This window comes from Psammomys obesus, unplaced genomic scaffold (assembly GCF_907164565.1).
Source record: "Psammomys obesus unplaced genomic scaffold, mPsaObe1.curated_primary_1811, whole genome shotgun sequence".
NCBI lineage: Eukaryota > Metazoa > Chordata > Mammalia > Rodentia > Muridae > Psammomys > Psammomys obesus.
Genome location: NW_026592118.1, coordinates 28,599,278 through 28,615,659, shown reverse-complemented (window position 1 = coordinate 28,615,659; position 16,382 = coordinate 28,599,278). Strand labels below are relative to the sequence as shown.

Below are 16,382 nucleotides of genomic sequence, written 5' to 3'. Positions count from 1 at the left end.
GCGGCAGACAGTGTCAAGAGAAGGAGTGCTAAGAGTTCACATCTTGAACCATAAGCATGAAGCAAAAAAAGCAAACTGGGAGTAGGACAAGGCCTTAAGGTCTCAAAGCACATAACCAGTGACATCTTCCTCCAGCAAGGCCATACCTTCTAAGCCCAGACAGCACCGCCAACCGGGGATCAAGTATTCAGATGCTAGAACCTACTGGGGACAGTTTTCATTCAAACCACTAGAGTGACCTAACAGGAGGACTAGATGGGCTTGTGTGTATTTATAAAGGAAATGGTAGGAAAGATGAGACTTAAGGGATGAGAAGGATGGAGTCAGAGGAGGAGGTGAGAAGCTGAGAAGAGAAACAGGGCAAAGTATTCAGCATTCCCTAGGGCTGGAAGACTAGCTAAATAAGAGGCAACGCGGAAAAAAAATGTAAATAGAGAAGAAATGCAGGTCGGGGGTGGGAGCGTATATTGGGAACATGATGTCATTTACATATAGCTTGAAGTGCAGCCTGAAGGAGAATTATGGAAAAGTTTGCTTGTGTGCATCACGGTCGATTTGCTGAACCTTGTCTTCAGGTGGAGAGGATCAAGGACGCCTGAGAGCGAAGCAAGCAAACCCTCTGGAAAGTGTATGGAGTGCATAGACATGGCTGCTCCGTGCAATCACCAGGAGAGATTTCAGAAAGCACCTGGGCTCCCGTTCCTACCACTGCAAGGCAGTCAGGCTATTTGGAAAGAACTCCAAGTGACTGTGGCAGCCTTGGAGGAGCCAGGGTCTCCATGCACAAAGATCAGTTCTCATGGCCAGAAAGTACCTCACATATAACCCAGCATCACTGCATAAATTACCCATATACTAACAGTCTTTGAAGTCTCTCTTTTCTTAGAAAGGAAAAAGATTTTCCCATTTGTCTTATTTAAGCTGCACTATCTTTTAAAATCTGCCAACCAGCTGCTATGCCCTGGGTACCATTTTTAGTCACAAGGACATAGAGATTAAAAAGAAACCCGAATGTTATTATTTTTGAAATGATTTTGGACATGAGAGGGGGCAGTGAATGTTTTGGTGAGAAACTCCAAGACAACAATTCTAAGAGCAAATCTGGTCTTGGTCATTATGAAGGCATATTTCAAAGTGACAGCCTGGAATGCATTAAGATTTTATTAGCTGGGTTTGTATCTTAAGGACTTAGAAACATGGATCTTCGTTTTTCACTCTGATCCTGGGTCCTATAAATGTTACAGCTGGTCCTTATCTTCCCCCTCACCAGGGCTGGCTTCTAAACCCCAGCTTCTTTAACTGTAGTCTGTGACCCCATTTGGGACCTTGAAAACGTAGGGTCCCTCAAACTTGGCACTAGTATTAGTTTTCTGAGTATTGGTCAAAGATTATGTCAGAAGCATTGAGTAAATCTAAGATGTCTCTGGCAGTGATATATATCTCCACTGCAGCCTCAGTTATGGATGGGTGTGTACTTTGTATGGCAAATGCTACCATGTCCTCCAGTGCCAATGACTGACATCTTGAGACAAATGCATTTGATGAACTATACTTTTTTTTTTTTTTTTTTACTATACCCAGAAGACTTTCTGTTATTTTAGAGCCACATGGTTTCATTATGGAAAAGACACTTTTAAGGGTCTGGAGAGATGGCTTAGTAGGTAAGAGCATAGCGTGTAAGAGCACGTATTGTTCTTCCAGCGGACCAGGTTTGGATCTCAGCATCTACATGATGGCTAACAACTGTATGTAACTCCAGCTCCAGAGGACCTGTCTCCCTCTTCTATCTTCCTGGGACCTGCATGCAGACGCATGCAAAGCAGACATACCTGTAAAATTAAAAAAAAAAATTTAAAGAACTTTTTAATAATTTCCTGCCATCATTCTTTAACATGTAAGTATAAAATGAGCACATTTAGAATGTGTTAAGAATATTTGATTTTGGCAATTGCTTCCATGTCGCTAATTTGAGTTTCATGAAAAATTGTTAAATTTTGCTTTGGGATTAGGACAGACTCTAATTTCTGAGGTGGCACTGTCCTTAGCATTGGCAATAGTAAAATAAAAATACTGGGATCTGAAAATCATTGAGGATGCTCCGTGTCCTTTAGTACCAATTATTCTGCTAAAGTGTACTTCTCTCTATAAAAATAGCTAAGCAAGATGGGGGCAGTGATGCACGCCTGTAATCCCAGCACTCAGGGAGGCAGAGGCAGGCAGACACCTCTCTGAGTTCAAGGCCATCCTGGTCTACAAAGTGAGTCCAGGACAGCCAAGGCTACACAGAGAAACCCTATCTTCAAAAAAGAAAGAAAGAAAGAGTAGTTAACTAAACACATTCATCTCACTAGCATGCTAATTCCCTTTTGATTCTAATAAAAGGTACAATTATTTTTATACCCAAAGTTTTTAATTTTCAATTAAAAATTTCAGCATTTATTTGTTGTGTCTGTGTATGCAATAGCATGCACCGTGGCTGGCATTTAGAGGTCAGAGGACAACTTAAGAGAGCTGAATCTCGCCTCCCTCATGTGAGGTCCACGCACCAAATTCAGGCTGTCAGGCTTGGATACATGTACCTCTGTCAGCCGAGCCGCCTTTCCTGCCCTAAAAGAAACTTACTTATGATGTACTATGAACAAATGTTGGATTACATTTTATATACTTACATATCCAGGGCACTGTAAACATTTTTTTTTTCACATAAAAAGGGGTGGCAAATGAAAAAAAAAAGTTTAGGAAAGCTGCTTAAATGATAGGTTCTACATGAAGTACAAATAAGGAGACTAATTGCCATTCCCAGGAATGAGAAAATTAACTTCATCCTAAACCAGCATGAACAAACTGTAGTCCATAGGGCACTTCCTACCCAAAGTATTTTCTCTATGATCTGTCTAGTGAACATTGTATATATACATACACACACACACACATATATATATATTTACTTAGGGATTTATTTTAATTTTTTTCATGAGTACTTTGCTTGGATGCATATATGTGTACCGTGTGAATACCCAGTACCCACAGAAGCCAGAAAAGAGTCTCATGCTCTAGAACTGGAGTTGCAGATAATTGTCAGCCTCCGTGTGGGTGTCCTGGCGACCAGTCCTCTGCAAGAATAGCATGTGAAAATTACATAAAACCCAAGTCTGAGTGTGCAGAACACTGCACACGTGTTTTGTGGATGGCCACTTTCTCACTACCTTGGCCAAGTGGGTAGCTGTGGCAGATTTGAATAGGCTGGGAAGTCAAAAGTTTTTTCTCTCTGGCCCATGCAAGTGCCACCTGTCCCTACAGCGGACCACAGGCAGGAAGAAAAAAGAAGTCTACCGGTTCCCACGCTGGCTGCACAATACAATCACCTGTTGAGTTCTAAAAACAAATCAGTGCCAGGTCCTCACCCTCAATAGTTGTAGAATGAATTGGTCTGGGGTGGAGGTGCTTTTCAAAACTTCCTGCTCATCCCAACAACAGCCGGGGCAGAAAGCCACTGAACTAGCGATGGACTGCATGAAGTTCTGAGTTTCTCAGGAAAGCTAGTCCCTGTGTCTGCTGTGGACTGCACAGCCTTTCGTCTAAGGAAGCAAGGCAGTTACTGAGGCTAGAGGGGGAGAGAGAGATGTTACTGTTTCTCACCATAGTACTATTTCTAAAGCTCAGTTCTGAGCTTCTCTCTGCCTGTGGACATGTCCCTCCGCTTCTCAGGACTGTGTGCGTGTGTCCAGCAAGGCCCCTAGGGCTGCAGAGCACATACCTTTGCAGGAAGCCCTGCTGGTTCCCTTCTCAGGATACACCCCAACAGGCAACCTTTACTCTGTCTTTGTAGTATGTCTTCTATAATTATTGGTAGTCTCACAGGGAAGGGGGGGGGGGAAGACAACTTTATCAGAATCCCAGTCTCAGCTAGCTCTGTCAGCACCGTTGGCACAGGATGGCTCCGGGGCTGCAAGGCTGCTCTGAGCTATTATTGTGCCTGGCTCCCTCTCAGCACGACTCAACGCAGACAATACAGCATACAGCGAGCATGGGGGATGAGCAGTAAATACAAGGCCTTGGATTTTCTTTTTTTTTTTTTAATCTTGTCACTTTTTCCCTGATTTGTGTCCTTTATCCTAGCCCCTCTGTTATGTAAGCTGCTCAAAGCTAATGCCTATAACGCCACCACCCACTGGTAGCAGCAGGCTGCTGGGCCACTGTGGGGTTCTCATTGCAGTCATTTACAATGCCTGCCATTATTCAGCAACTGTAGGTGTTAACCCAGTGGCAGAAGGTTGCTCAAACACCTTCCCCTCTGGTTTCTCTGCATTCTGGGGGCTGACAGCAATGGCAAGAGTGCTGTCCCCCAGACTCTTAACTGCTTGGCTCAGACAGCAAGCGTCACATCTTGCCACACATCCCATGAAAATAGCCTTCTGCTGAAAAAAGAAGGAATGCTGGGTAATTATGGAACTCAGATGGCGCTTGACATCTCTGCCACCACATTAGAAAGTTAAAAATATTTCTCAGATGTGTTTCTTTGACTTCTGTAAGAGTCCAGTAATTCATTCCCCCCCCCCCTTGTTTGTTTAGAACTCCCGTGACTAAACCAATGCTGGCCTACAGTCAAGCTCTACAATGTATGCTAGCTGCTGAGGCTGCTGGGAATGACTCCCAACAGAAGCCACACAGCTGTTTGGAAGGGAAAGATGACCTACCCTATGTTTTGCTTCTTTGAAACACCTCTGTAGAACTTCTTCCTTTTACACTTTATGACTTTAGTTGCTCTTCACGATAGCTTATGGATCCCAAATTTGCAAACTATTGCTACTTTGGTTATTGTGAAGTCTACCTGTATACAATGCCCTATCTTGGCATACAGAGGCAATGGTAGCAACTGTCTCAAAATGAATTTGCCTTTAGCGCAGGCACTTCTGTGCTTTACAGACAACCATAGATGCAGCTGGGCACTGAGAAGCAGTGGTCCACATGAGCTGTTCTGTGGAACAAACATAGGCTGAGAAACAGCATTATTTAACCACAGAATTGTGACTTTGTGGAGGACTGAAAATCAGGAAACCCAGTGGCTCCAGAAGAGCAAAGGAAGGAGAGGCCACTGCTTTTGGTGGGGATGGTTCTGCGCACAGGAAGCCAGGATGCCTGCTGGTCTTGTTAAGTGGAAGGCAGGCTTGCAAACACTTTCAAATCACCAAATGCCCTCTGTGTGCTGTCACCTGTATTTGTCATGACCCTTACTGATGACTTGCCAAAGTGTGTGGGTGTGTTTGAGGCTATGACAGGTACAAAAAGGTGACAAAAGGAAAGGGATGCACCTCCCATGCTGTCTCTATGTAAATGTGGCCTCCCAGCCCTGCCCACAGACGCCCAGGTGCCCTTCGGGTAGTGTTCACAGATGTATAGTAGCTCAGTCTACTACAATAGTATTGCCCCTCCAGAATGTCTGCAGAGTCTTACAGAATGTCTTACAGGCTGTCGGGGGAGAGTCACCTACTCCCATCTTCCAGAGATACGTGGAAGCTCAGAGAAAAGGGGGTAACAGATGAATATGACTGCAATTAACAACGAGATAGGCTCCAAATGCATTCGGCAGAACATGTGGGTAACCTGGGCACAGGGCCACCGGAAGCCTGGCAGCTTACAGTTTTGCCTAACAGGGACCCCGGGTTGCTCCCAAATTTTGGCACAGCAGAGAAAGAGGATGGCTTACAAGATTTCTGGAACCCTCCAGGAACATACTTGTCCCCCTACATTGTGTGTCTGCTCTCCTGTTTTACTTTTTCAGAAGGGCTTTGTTGAGTCTTGTGCTCTCACTTCTTTGATATGGCACACGGCTTCATTGCGCACATACGAATATGCACCAAGATGATATGCAGATTCGGCTATCCTTTATTCCATATCATGTTACAGAAAACAACAATGACAGCTGACAAACCATTACATCCTTCATAATACAGACAAGTAACAATTGTCAACACATATGCAACATCTATGTGCCGTGTGAAGCATAATGAATATCTGAGGTACTAACTGCATTAAAAAGTACACATCTCAGTGCATTATATAAACAAGGGGGGGGAGAGAAAAAGAAATGAGAACAGAATTGAAAGCCCACTCACAAAGAACGTAGATTTTTTTTTTGTTTGTGCCTCTAATATATGCTGCTGTGAAAGGGGGCGGTGAGAACAGGAAATTGCTTATTTCATTTGAGATTTAAAAAATTTTTCAGTTTGGTATATGAGGAAACTGAAAACTAACATACAGTTTCCTCTGTCTACAAGCCAGGAATGGAGAAGGAAGTTATGCACAATTATGCAGCATATTTCTATGTATAGGGCAGGCAATGAGCTACCCCAGTGTGTACAGCCTAAACATCCTCTTATATAACAAAAGATTACAAACCCAGGAATATTCACAGATGGGTATCCGCTATGGACGCATACATAGGGAACTGATTACAGTGGCTGTCATATACACACTGAAGAAAGGGTAGCAAGAGCCCCTGGTTGTCTCACAATCCACGAGCTCCCTTGGAAACTTTTCTAGTCACTTGAGAGCTAGAAACAAATTCTCATCCGTGCATGGTGGGTAGACAGCTGCCCCTGTCTTATACCTCTAAATTTTTGCCTAGTACAAAAGATGCATTTTCGTGACCTATTGTCTTGTAATTCTTAATTAATTAAAATGTTCCCCTTAAGAAGTTGGAAACGAAGTCGAAGTCCCATACTTCCTTTCCAAATACTGTGTGCAGTGAGGTTGAGTTGATACAATTGCCATGCCAAGGTGTTCATGCTATTCTTACCAGCTGTCCAAACTCAAGCTATTCCTTCATAGAAAAATAATCTCACCAAACATTCCAGCGCTTTCTCGACAGTTTAACAACATGTTAATGAACGCAGTCCGTACTGGTTTTCAAGATGCCCTCAGAGAGGGCAGGAGAGACAAGCAGGGGAAGGGGGTATGACTGTGCTGGGTGGGAGTAGACACTTTGGATTTCCTTCCTTGATGACAAGCACAGGAAACTGAAACCCTTTCAACCTGAGAGGTATGCCTGTCCTGAGGCAGACCCCACACTGAGCAGTGCTTTGTCTTACTTCCCAGGAGAAGCTGTCTAGACAAGGGTATGGGTCTCTAGTTGCTTTTACATTCTTATTGAAACCTTTCAACATTAGCGTGGAGTTCCTGACGTGTACTTAGTGAAATATAAGCATGTTGCCTCTCCCTACCAGATGAATGAGGGATTCTAAGCAAATCACAGGGGAGGCTGTTGTTAATTACACAGAAGGTTTTCACCCCACTTAAAGAACTCCCAATTTAATTATACTTTAAATCAAAATACCTGCAAAGACTTCCCATGGAAGGAATGTACAAAAGAGAGATGAAAATGGTTCCCAGGTAGCAAACAGTAAACATTGTCACCGTTGGTGTCTTTTGCTTTCTTTCAGATCATTCAGTAATCGATTCCTTGATTCTGAGATTGCAGTGAGCGATCCCACTGAATAGACTAGAGGATGGGCTATGCCTGTTACTCAGAGACAACCCCTTTGAAAGTTTAGGAACCTGGATCTACTTCCAGAGTGGCTGGGTTTGACTACCCAGAAGCATTTCCCTCATCCGAGAGCCAGAAAGCCCTTGTCAAACTGGATCCTAATTCCTAGTCTTGATTCTAAAAATGTGTGGCACATTTCAAGCTTGTAGTTTTTTTTTTTTTCCTTTTCCTCTTTCTCAAGAGGAGTAAAACATAGAACAATGCACACAGATGCGTTTCCATGGAGATTTATGTCAGGAGGAGCAAAGGGCATGCGTCACATGAGCTTTGCTAACTGCCCCTTGGGCCCAGCTTTACTGGGATTGTGTAGTGAATCTGTGGATGTGGCCTGCACCGGGCAGCTGCCCCCAGATCAGGGTGCACTGTACAGCAGCCCTCTCTCCCAGTGGCACAGACATCCCTTCATCCTGCAAGGTCCCAGAGATCCTTAAAACAAGAGAAGCTGGGCCTTTCTTTGTTGTTTATATTTTTAAAGCAAAATTCCCGAATGGCTTGTAAGATCTGCCATTGAAAAGTTATTACGGGAAACTGGTTTAAAGTTGGTACCCAGTGATGCCTTCTGAACCACTTGGAATGTTTCTGAACAATCAAATTCAAAGGGTGTTTTTGTGTAAGTGAGCAAACCTTTAACTCTGGATGATTTTTAAATTTGCTTTTTAAGCATTAATCAGCCAACACTACTATCGGGACTCACCGTGACAGACAGATGGTCTTTGCACCCAAGTATTAATATGATGTTCCTAACTATTTTCTCCAATTTAAAAATACAGAGCATAGCAGAGTTGATGAAAAAAAAATGTTGACAAGACCCAGAACACATGAAAAAATTGCCTTGCTTTCTATAGGCTAATTTAAAAAAAAAAACAAAAACAAAAAACAAAAGTCAGCCTTCATTCATCCCTGACTTTGCCCTTTGTGCTTGTCTCTACCTACAACCTGCTCAGAAACAGTCATGCTATTGGAAATGCTAAGCAGATTCTGGTCTTCTGTGTAAATGTGTGGACCTTTCCAAGAAAAAAGAAAACCCCCACATTTCCAAACCTCCTCATAGGTAAGCAATAGATAGGTCCCCACTGTCTGGGGCCATGCTGTCTAGTCAGTCAGAAAACATGGGGTTTGTTTTAGCAAAAAGAATGTCCTTCCTGGTGGTTGCAGAATGTCCTCCGCTCTCAAAGAAAACACACATCGTTTCATGCCAGTGTGTGGCTTTCAAGTGCAGACATTACTGAGGAAGTGTGAACACCAAATGTGTTGTCTTAATGTGTTTAAGACATGGCTGCTGAAAGCATTAAAAAAAAAAAAAAACCTTCATAGAGACACTGTGTGGCAGAGGGGAATCAAACAGAATCAGACACAGAAGACTGAAAAGAATGCATGCCATGTATCAGTAAGCAAAGCTTAATCTTCACATAGTTCTTGGAAATCACAAGGTATCCAAATGCGTGCAAGGTTTTGAATAAATTGCAGAGAAAACAGGGTCTTGCCAGCTTCAATTTTCTTGTAAGTGCGATCCACCCGCAGGGAACAGAAGGGAACTGATCCAGGAGCCCTTTGCGCTGTTGGCCACTTCATTAGTGTTTTTTAATTTAATTTTTAAAAATTTCTTCTTCTTTTTTTCTTCCCAGAATGATGACAACTTAATCCTGGAAGAAGGAATAGAGAAAATTGTTACATTAAGAAAAAAAAAAACTTACATCATTCATTTTTTTTTTCTAAATTACTTGAGACATTAAAATTGGCCAGGCCAAATTAAGGCCACTGCTCTTCTCTGCAGCTACACCAAGTTCCTACATTTGAGGTAGAACAATTTCCTTTATGATAACATTTCTTAAATATGATAAACAAATGCCCGACTGTATTTTCTTCTCTTGGAATACTGTAATTTTATGAAGCTAAATGGGCTAAATTCCTCTTGGACTATTTAGGAAAAGTACACCCAGCTAAATTTCTTCCCTAAACTATTAAGAGGCCAATGCTGGTCTTAAGTGCTTGAAGCACCATATAGACCATTAGAAAGGCAGACCATCTTTTTTTTTTTTTTTTTTTTTCTGAACGTGAAAGAAAAAAAAATGGATTACAGACATGCCTTTAAAAATCAGCCATATAATTTCTTGGTTGCCTATCATCAGTTATGTTAGGTTCATCGGAATGAAAGTGGGCCAGCGTGACCTGAACTGGCACCCCTTTTCCAACATTTGCACAAAGCCTTCTTGCTTCCAAAGATACCAGCTTGATACTGGGAACCTTTGTAGGCAAGGGAGTTTTTTTTTTTTTAAGCTCCTATTCACCTTTGTTTGTTTAGTTAGGAAAAGTGTGGGATTCCCAAGTTCAAGTCCCACAATTTAAGGAGTTGATGAATCCGTTTCACTCCATACCGGAAGCCATTTGTCAACTAGGCTTATGATGGTGTTCCTGGTCAGGCTTGCCTGTCATCACCTACAGGAACATCTTGTCATCCTGCTGGACACAGAGGAAATGTTGGCCAAAGCTGCTCAGATTTGACCTTTCAGAGACTTCACATGTACATACACATGCTTCTCCCATCAGCTATAGTGTTGAGGACATTCCCTGCCTGGCAGTGACTGAGCCGTGCCTAAACCAAGAGTGCAAAAAGTCCCATTCTTAGATAGAAGATTCATCAGAACAAAACATCCCTATCCTCTACTGATCTTTACTTCCTCTGATGAATTTTTAGAATCTTATCCTCCCTTCCAGTTTTTTTTTTAATGGGGGTGGAATTCATATAACACAAAATCAGCCATTTCAAGGTGTATAATTTGGTGGCACAATTCTGGACAGCCATCTTCTGTAGATAATTTCAAAACATATCATAACTTTCAAAGGAGACTCAACACCACTTACAGCAACAACTATCTGACCCTGTGGTGTCACCTATTCTGAATAGTTCATCTAAGAGGAATCAGACAACATATGACCTTTGGCACCTGGCAGCTCCCAACTGTCGTGACAGTTTTGAGGTTCTCCATGTTGCGGTGTACATTAGCACTTCATTATTTTCTAAAATGCCCAGGTAACGTCTCGAGTTTTTGCCTACACCATATGATCCTCATCCGATCATCAGTTAATATGGACCTGAGTTCTATCACCCTGTGGTTACTGTAAATACTTTTACTCTCAAGACTGAGGCGGTGTTTGCTCCAATTCCTGAGTTAAATTCTTTGGGTTGTACACTGGGGGGTGTGATTCCAGGACGAAACAGAAGTTCTGCTTTTAGAGCATTTACTTACTTACAGTAAAGAAGCACTCCAATTTCACCATTCTCAGGTCAACAATTTTTTTTCTTTACTTTTTTAACTCTAGTTATTCTTCTATGGTGAACTGACTTACTTGTCCTAATGGTTGGTCATGTTGAACACATTTTTATGAGCTTATCTGCCATATGGAAAACTTCCTTCAGGGAAATATCTATTCAAGCCTTTTCCTCACTTTATAATTCATTTTGCCGATGCTGCTGAGTTGCACTTCTTGGTGTACTTGGGCGTATCTTCAGATATACAACTTGAAAATAACTTTCTAGTATGGATTGCCAATGACTACATTCTTTGGATTTTGATGAGATTCAAAATGCATATTTTTTATTTCATTGCTCATACTTTTGATGTCACACTTAAAAATGCATAGCGAAATCCAAGGTTATAAGGATTATATCCTAAGGTTTATTCTATGGTTTTCTACAGTTAAAGTTGTTTTTTTTTTTTTTTTTTTTTTACTAATTTTACATGCTTTGGGTATGGCATGAGGTAGGGTTTGCCTTCTCTTGAGAGTTCTCTGCAATCTGACTAGATGGAATGTAAATCAAAGTGTTTCCATCATGTTTCTAGAGAGGTCTTGGTATGGACGGATGCTACAAATAAGCCCCCTGCTACCTCCAAATCCCAACTCATCCGCTTTTTTTTTCAATGTTTGCTGTTCTATGCAGTATTCTCTATCCACAGGAATCCCCCACCTCACCTCTGCCCAGAGACACCTTTATTAAGTCTTGTCTGAAACACGTTACAACTGTAGCACAAGCAATTACATGGAACAGTCCCTAGGGCTCTACCCACAACTCTTCCTTCTAGAGAAATAAAGCAAACGGCGGCACTTTTCTCCATCTGCATTGTTATGTAAGCACATGTTCTGAGCTATGCATAAAAAAAATCCTCCTTGAGATCAAGGAGAGAGGCCACTGTCTCCACAGTATTTCAAGGACAATTTTTATTTCAAGCATCCTCGCCCAGTCTCTATCTCACTACCAGTTCTGACCATTGTATCAAGCAGATGACAGAGGTGTCCTTTTCATCCCATGAACCTCGGGCAGGATGGTATTCCAACTCTCCCAACTCCTCTGGCTGTTGTCATCCGGCGCCTGCCCAGCCATTGAGCCCTTCGGACCCTCTCCAAACGAATCAGTCTTTACAGTTCCCCTCCCTCATATCACTTTAATCAACAGACTGGAGACCTGGTGCCCAAGCTGACATCCTGAGGGAGACACTTAGTCCCTCTTGCTATGTTTCCTTTGGGGAAGCAAGCATGTGGCATTATGCATGTGGCATAATCATATTACTGATTAAACCACTGTGAACCCAGAGCATGGCACAGGCATAGCTCAGGCACACACTAAGTAGTTAATGAAGAACAAGAAATGAAGAGGAAGAGCCTGAAAACAGGAGTGGGAATGACACATTTACTGACACGAAACAGCTCTGTGCCGTGGTTTGCTCATGTTGCTAAGACAGCTGGTACCAATCAGCTATTTCAGCCACAGTGCCAGTTACTTGGCTTGGTATAGAGGAGAAGGCTATTGATAAACACCACCACTCAAGAATGGTGGGCAGGATTTATTCTTTGGTGTAAGAAAAATCACTACACTCCAATATAAAACCAATAAAGTCCACTATATTATATTCAAAAGGAATGATTTGTTCTCCAATATATGTGACCTCATATAACAATAAATTTTGTTGACATTATACAATTTACTATTCTCTTGAGTACAGTTAAGGCATTTTATGCACACTGATACTATTTATTTGGACTTGCGTTGCCCTGATTCTTACCGCATCTATAGGAGACTCACGTATGCCTGACTAAGGTATAGCAGAATTAGATAGTAAGGGCCAATACACACCAGCAATGATTGGCCAGCAAATGGTCAATACAGTAGCTTTGACGAGTCCATTACTCAGCTTTGGGTTTTGACATTTACTGGGAGAATCTAAGAATAAGAAAACAGAGGAGGTGCCAATGACAGTATGCCTTCTATCTCTGTGGGATGACTCTGAACAGCTCATCTTGTGCCAGCGACGCTGCCGGATGCTTCTCCAGAGCACAGGATGCCCATCCTCTTGCCTTGGGAATTGTTAGCTTCAAGATTTACAGAAAGCAATAAACACATTTTTAGAAATCTAAGTGCAATCAAGTATTTCACGGGTGGGGATTTAGACGGAAGGAACAGGATGCTATGACAGGTAAGTAAAATATGATGCAAATGTAAATCTCCCTCCTGCATCTGATTGTCAATTAAAACGCATCACACGCACAATACAAATGAACAGCGACTACGAATAAGTTGAATGGCTGGCATGCACAGTCCCTCTTAGGTCTGTAAATCATGAGGCAGGTGGGTGCCATTTCTATCTAGTGCTCGGCTTTCACAATGAGCTTTTCCCTAAAATGAATGTTTTGCAGAAGAAATTGGATTCAATTGATAAAATCCTTATTCAGAAGTATCTACAGAGAGCTTCTTGGCTATAAATATTAATTAATTGGATCGCTGGTACCCATAATGCAACTTTGTTCTGACCCGTGTGCCCTATGAACTAGATATTTTTTTGGATTCAATTTTCTTAAAACCAACTGTCACGTCATGTGATGGAGGAGATGAGAAATGAAAATGAGGAGCCCCGCTGTGCAGGTGGGTGACCTGTGGGAGAGAGTCCGCCTGGTAGGATTTTTACACCAACCATCAGACACAGACCAATTGATTAGATCATCTCATACCCGCCACCAACAGGCTCAAGAGACTAATTAGGGAGAGTACTGCCTGCGCGGGCACCCCATTGACACCTAATTTGCTCAGCCAAAGCCTTTGGGGAAAATGTATTATCCTCTGCAGCTGCACTTCACGCATTTCTGATTGGAGGCAGAAGCAAGGAGAGCTTCGTCACTCTTTTGAGCAGGCTGAAGGTAGAAGCCCTTAAGTGCTAAATGCGAGCAAACAGACTCAAATTAAAAACAGGCCAGGCTCTTTCTAATTCCCTCTGTGCTCCCTGATAAATCTTTGTGTGTACATTCACACACCACTACACACATGCGTGCCGTTTACACGCCGGAGGGAGAGCGGAACCAAGGCCCCAGATCAGGGCGTTCTGATGTGATCAGATGGCCTGTGTTTCGCGCTGCCCAATTTACCCTCTCCAACGGTTTTGTGTTTATTTTTGTTGTGGGATCTGCCAACCCCCACCCAACCACCGGGTCTGCTCACTGTCCCTCCTCAAAGTATTCTCTCTCTACAGGAAGATTTAAACAAACAAACATTTTTCCTCTAAGCCTCACTGGAGAAAAGTAATTATTTTTCAAAATTAAAACAAAATTATTATTATTCAAAAAATCAAAACAACTCTATGTTTTCCTTTAATCACTTAAGTCGTGGACAGGATAGTCTCAGGTTGCAGGTGTGGCCGAGGGATGACCGGCTCATTTCCCCCGTTGCAGAGACTCCTGAAGAAGTCTCTATTTAACTGAGGAGAAACACTGACTTTTGAAAGAGTGGAAGCTACCTCACGTGGCAAATCCAATACAGCCAGGACTATACAGAGAAACCCCGCCTCAAAAAGAAATAGACGATAAATACGTTAATAAGGAAAAGGAATTATCAGCTAATCGAGTTTGGTTTTGTGTGCTTCCAAGTTAGGGTAAAACTACCATTACCTTCCCTCTCAGATGGAGGTTGCCAAGCAGGCTACACAGGGAGCAGTTAGGGAAAAGTATGTAATTAATTGCACGCAAGGAAAGAGAAAATAAAACAGCTGGTAATATGGAAAAATTAGGGTGCCTTTGCGATAAATCTGGAGAGTTCGGGCAATAGGTTTTCAGGATGGACAAAAAAGCAAAACTGGACTTTTCCTGGAGCAGTTTCTTTAGAGAACTCACAGGGTTTACACCTCCCCACTCACTGTTGGATGAATGAATTTTCCTATATGCTCAAGGAAACTACAATAACTATTTTTTTATGTTTACTTAAGTCCCAACTACTCGATGACTAATTCCTAAGAAACTGCTTAACGGCATGACTTTTAAACCAGTATTTAAAATCAAGCTTATCTGGAGTGGAGTCTGGTGGCCATCCGACTGTTTTTCTAAAGGTATTGAGAGTGGTTTGAAACTACTTAGAAATTAGGTTCTTTGCTAAAATGCGTAACTGTCTCTAAAACTTATTCTGGTTTCGTAAAGAATAAAGGTCAGAATCTTTTCCCTAAGTTTTATGTCTATAAGATTTCACATGAAAATTGTCTGGGAAAGGTCACCAACCCATCTCTATGGCTCCATTTGTGTCATTTTGTTTAAAGCGCTAAGACAAACAAAGTAAATCTTTGTATCCAGTTCATTTCCGAGCTCAGTTTGCTATTGCACAGACTTAAATGTGCAAATAAGACGCTAATTGCTAAGTACCGCTGGGTAAGCCCAAATCTCTCTCTCTCTGTCTCTCTCTCTCTCTCTTTCTCTCTCTCTCTTTCTTTCTCTCACCCACACAATCTTTGCTTGTATGCATGAACACACCACATGATCAGTTTTTATATTCTGAACATTATTAATACTGGAATCAATTCGGGAAATCTGCCAACTTGCTATCTGCCAGCTTGCTATGTTTTTGAGTGAGTTCATGTTATGATCTAACTAGAAATACAAGTTTTTCTTTCAGAACTTCTGAAATCAGGCTTTTCAGTTTCTCTAGCCCTGTACTGGCTCTTTAAGGGGGTGGGAGAGAGTGTAAAATATATAGACTCAGGGAACTTGGTTAAACCTACTTCTGTAACTTGTTTCTGGTTTATGATAATCATGTTTCCTCCCTCCAGAAGAGAACACAAGTTTGAGACCAGCAAGATACTATTAATTAAAACGAATACAGAGAAAGACAAGCTTTGTTTTAAGCTTACCAGAAGGCCCATCATTCAAAATAGCCCAAATCCTTTAAGTTGAAAGCTGTTTGGTAACATCCATATGGACACACAATTCACTAATTGCAGCAACTTTGCACATTTTAAGCTTTTGTGCCAAAGCGGTGAGCTTAATTAGAAAAAACTTTAGGCAAAGCTGCAAGTCTGACATCTCAAAGACAAAGCATTTCTCAACCGAGGAGACGAATTTAACATATCATTTTAATAATCATCATTAGCAACAAACATTTATTGAAGTCCTCATTAAAGGCCAGGCATTATATGATGTAGAATTAGTATTGAATGAAAAGAATGTGCTATTTTAATGGTGTGACTGTTTATTAAATTGAGTTTATGCAAATGCCAAACACTGGTCATATTTTAGACACATATAGACAAAAGATTGACATTTTGGGGACTGCTGCCCACCTTAGTAAGTGCCAGGAGGGGACAAGGAGACTCTTGATGCAGTCTCCCCAGAACCAAGACACAATTCATGTCTTGATTATACATATTTACAGAAGATTAAATGTATTACGCCAATACATTAAAGAATAATTATATGTATACAAAATGTATTTTTAAAAACTGGTGAGGCCTAAACTAATTTTAATAACAAAGCTACTAGAAAAGTCTTCACCAAAGGTGGCTTATTCTTTTCAAGGATTTCTTATTAT

General features: G+C 41.7%; 1 protein-coding gene across 4 annotated transcripts in view; it reads right to left on the bottom strand.

The window, feature by feature from the left end:
* Positions 1 to 5,863: 5,863 nt before the first annotated feature.
* The window catches only part of Cdk14 (cyclin dependent kinase 14), a 529,514-nt gene continuing 518,995 nt past the window's right edge, over positions 5,864 to 16,382 (bottom strand). For all 4 annotated transcript variants that reach the window (XM_055612730.1, XM_055612732.1, XM_055612733.1 and 1 more), the window contains one exon: positions 5,864 to 9,189. The gene's annotated coding sequence lies outside the window, so the exon portion shown is untranslated. The remainder of the gene's footprint in view (positions 9,190 to 16,382) is intronic.